The sequence below is a fragment of the Lactuca virosa genome, chromosome 1, assembly GCF_052849685.1.
Source record: "Lactuca virosa cultivar CGN04683 chromosome 1, Lactuca_virosa_CGN04683_v6, whole genome shotgun sequence".
Classification (NCBI taxonomy): domain Eukaryota; kingdom Viridiplantae; phylum Streptophyta; class Magnoliopsida; order Asterales; family Asteraceae; genus Lactuca; species Lactuca virosa.
This window is the reverse complement of record NC_136426.1, coordinates 250,035,297-250,040,073: the sequence shown is the minus strand read 5'-3', so window position 1 is coordinate 250,040,073 and position 4,777 is coordinate 250,035,297. Positions and strand designations below refer to the sequence as shown.

Here is a 4,777-nt window from a genome sequence, read left to right as displayed (position 1 = left end):
TTACAAGGATTCACAATCACACAATCAGAAGGTCAGATTCCTAGATTCTCAGATTCTACATAGCATAAAATTATGAATATTAAATTCATAAAAAAATAGAAAATCACAGAAAAATAAGAAATTTGAATGCTAGAACTTAGAACTTACAGATAAAAATAAAGAAAAAGATTCACAATCACTCAATCAGCGAGACAACTAGACAGCGATTTCGGTGGGATTAATGCTACTTCTGTGATCGTGTCTTCGTCTGTGACGACTCAGTGGTCTGTCACAGATTCTCAATGATCTAGTTCTATTGCAGAAAAAAAAATTAAACTTGAAAATCGAAAACAGAAGGGCAATAATCGGTAGAAATCATGAATACTGAGAAGGAGAAGATATCAGATGTACTAAATCACCAAATCGGAAATTAGAAAAGGGAGAATTGGGGAAGAAATAAGAGATCGATTCAATTGAAATTGAAGAAGAAATAGAAGAATCTGATTATTGAGACCGTTGCTTACCTTAGAATCCGGAGAAAACGTTTCGATTTTCCATAGCCGATCGTTGCAGATTAATTGCGCCTTGGAAGTCGGCATCTCTCGCTCTCAGCACGCCCTAGTCGTTCCTGATTCCTCCCGCTTTCTTTTTGGTTGGCGTTGATAAGAGACAAAGAGTATTGTTGTATTGGGCTTCAATAATCAGATCCAATAAGCTTAAACCTAATGGGCTAATGCTATACAATTAATATAATAAATATAAAATGGGGGCCCTATGACATTTGGGGGCCCGGGGCGGTCGCCCAGCTTGCCCAGGCCCATTGGCCGGCCCTATATATATATATGATTAATTTCATCAAAAACATCAATATTAGCATAAATTTTTTCACAAATATTCACTAAAATGATTGTATTAATAGGGTAACATCAACACATACAAAGGAAAAACAACAACAAACTACACAATTACATGGTCGCGGATATGCGATGATCTATCTCCAAAGTAAATGTACTCGCTCACGATTCACAACATTTATTAAATTTATGATTCAACGTTATATTTTATATGTGGATGTGGATATATAATCAACTTTTTAAGTAAAAAAATTACATCATTTTTATGAGTTAATTTATCGACTCCAATATTGCCCAATTAATATGTAAAGAAAAATTACACCCTTTCATTTTTTCGAATTTTCATTATAATGTTCATTGTATTAAAAGAAAATCTAGATGAATTCTTCTCTCTCTGTGTGTGTGTGTGTATATATATATATATATATATATATATATATATATATATATATATATATATATATGTTCAAATGAGAACATTTTTGAGATTGAGAACATTTTTAGCCTACGAGTTCAAAAAACACGCGTCTTTGTTTTTCTTATTGCTTTCAGGGCTATTTCGGTAACTTTGTTCTTATGAGTTCAAACCCTCGTAGTGCAGTTCCTAAACCCACAATCCGTTGATTTTCTTGCAGCTTCCATCTCCTCTGCATTCGCAGCCGTCTCTACAATCGAACCTCCATCAAGCCTTTAAATTCTCTATAGATGGAAGACGAAGTAGTCATCACTTCTTCATCCATTGAAGTCGGAATCGGCTGTTGGGACCTTTGTTCCGGTGCAGAACATATCCACTACCGTTCATGCGCCTCTCCTCCTCACGGTCTTGTATCCGTCGCCAGACGCTTCCTTGCTTCTTCTCAGCTTCGTGATTCTTCCTCATCCTCTGGTTCCGTTCTCTTCTTGTCGTGGAACAAGGTAATTATTTCATCAGATTTCTCTAAATGATGCCTTTTGTTTCGAATACTTTGTTCCATTAGGTTTTCAACATACAGGGGAATCGCAAGGGAAATATGATGGCTTAATTCTTAGTTACTTCCTATTGTCTAGATTCTGATAGGAGTTCAATCACCCAACATTCACTACATTAAAACTATATAACTATTTATGTAGTTCATATAACTTTTTCATTTGAAAAGTATCAAATTTGTCACTTATGTTCTGGTTTTCGCTGTTGCAGCCTCAGGTAGAAGTTAAGAGTTTTCCAACTGAAGCAATCAATCCTCTTGCTTGCAATAGTGATGGCACTTACATAGTAGCATGAGGAGTTTCTTGTCATATCTACTTGTGGGATGTGAGTTGTCAATTCATTTTATTTTTTCTACTCATAAACCCATTCTTTGTTAAGAGTTGAGGGTTCTTTTAGCGATTTCTCTCCTTTTATCTAAATCACTCTTCAAATTATATTGATAACTCTATTATTTTGATTTACTATATACACAACTGATCTTTATTATAGGTTGCAAACGGATAGATTATTGAAGAAATGGCATGGCCATTATAGTCTTGTTACTTTCTTGATCTTTTCTAATGATCAGAAACTTTTGATTTCTAGATTAGAGGATGGAACTATTCGAGTCTGGTCACTTCTAATGTATGTATAATTACTCATTTACCCTTTTACATTTATGAATTGCAATTTTAGGGGTTTATCACCACTCACTAATAAACTCAAAACACATACATTTGCTACCTATTGTGATTAGGATCTTTAATGAGGAATGACAACAAAGAACAGGACATCTGTATGAGTACAGTTTCACTGGTCATGCTTTACCTGTAACTGATATTGTTACAGGCTATGGAGGATCCAATGCAATTATATTATCTGCTTCACAAGATCGTACTTGCAAGGTACACATTGCAAAATGTTTAATCCCCCATTTGTTACACATTATATGACATAAATTGATAATTGCAGATATGGAGCTTAGGTAGAGGGACATTGTTGAGAAATATTATGTTCCCTTCAATAATTGATGCAATTGCATTAGATCCAAGGGAACATCTTTTTTATGCTAGTGGGAGAGATGGGAAAATATATATTGTAGAACTCAATTCTCAATGCACATCTAACAACAACAACAACAACTATGGTTTGCATGTCATTGGCACATTATCTGATCAAAGGTATGTCAAACTTTTTACAATATATTATTGTTAAATTAATAATTTAATTCCAATATTTAGTATTGTATGTGTAAGGCTATATTCTCATTGGGTTTTGCATTGGATGGATATCAATTGGTTGTCATACTTTTTCCTTCAACTAAATTTTATAATATAAATCATAAAATAACAATCCATAGATAAAAATATACTTATTCAAATAATTTTTCAAAAATAAGTTGGGCCTTAAATGCGGTGGTGATCTCTTAATATTAAGATTGGATTATTTTGTGAGCTTAGTTGTAAGCTTAAATTTGTTAAATTAAATAAAATTGGCTATAAGATCATGTGATTAAATACATATAATCACATATGAATAAATACATGAGAAAAATTATAGAATCGACAACACAAAAACGAATTTTTTGTATATATTTATTTAATCACATGTGATTATAGGTATTTAATCACATATGATTTATATGGACAAGCTTCGTTTTCACATTCTCTATTTAATATTTATTCTCGTGTATTTAATCTAATGTGATTATAGGTATTTATTCACATATGATTTATATACACAAGATTCATTTTTGCATTCACGATTCAATAGTTGTTCTTTGTCCACATTAATCATGTGATTAAATACATATAATCACATGTGATTGTATACACGAGAATGAGTATTGAATCAAGAACGTGAAAATAAACATTTTCCAAAAAATAATCACATGTGATTAAACCCACCACCTACCACCACTACCCACGAGACAAATTAAGGAATAAGAAACATGAAAATAAATATTGTCTACATAAATCATATTTGATTAAATACATATTATCACATAATCACATATGATTTATGTGGACAATATTCATTTTCGCATTCTTGATTTAATAATTGTTCTTTGTCTATTTTAATCAGTAGGTGTGAGACCCGTGTACTACACGGGTTGATTAAAATAAAAGTGTAAATATTAAAACATCAACAATGTGTTTTAACTTAAGATTAATGATACAATCATCATGTCATACTATAAAATATAAATTTGAATAAAAAAAATTATACTCATACATAGTAATACCAGTGTTTTATTTAAAATATTTATAATGAAATAATTTAGTTTACTAATAACTTCTATTATTTTATTATTCTCAAAAAGATGTTTAAACAAATTTTATTTGGAAAATAAGAAAACAAAGAACAAAAAATCTAAGAAAAATATCAAAAAAAATATGTTAGTAGCAAAATTTTAAATCCGTATAACATATATGGATACACCGGAAAGTTTTTGAAAAAATAGAATATATATGAATTTGAATGCCAAGTAGTAGCATAATTTTAGGCTAATAATATCGAATAAGAAAAATAAACTGAAAATTGATTTAAATGACCTTAAATGTAAGAATTGAAATTTGGAAGGAAAGTGTATTCTTAAATCCTCATAAATATATAATTAGGTGACATTTTTAAATAAAATTGATAAATACAAGAAAATGACATTTGGATTTTATTAAATTCAAAAAGCACCATAAAATGTCAAGTGTCATAATTCATGACAAAGTGACACGTGGCAAAAAAAACATTCATTTATTAGAAACCAGGTTTAAGGCCCGTGTATTACACGGGTTTATTAAAAATAAAAATTTAATATCAATATATAAACATGAAATATTTTATAAAATAATACTTTACATAATATAATGTAATCTTTTGGAACATTTGCAAAAGAAATTAAATCGTTTGGAGTATTTATGAGAATTTATTATCAAATTAATAGGATGATTTTATTTCGTTATAGAACCCATTACAATTTATGGAATTTTATTTTTAGAAA

At 30.2% G+C, this 4,777-nt stretch overlaps 1 pseudogene; it reads left to right on the top strand.

Moving 5' to 3' along the window:
• Window positions 1-1,538: 1,538 nt before the first annotated feature.
• On the top strand, window positions 1,539-3,143 carry LOC145128962 (protein ROOT INITIATION DEFECTIVE 3-like; annotated as a pseudogene).
• Window positions 3,144-4,777: the final 1,634 nt, after the last annotated feature.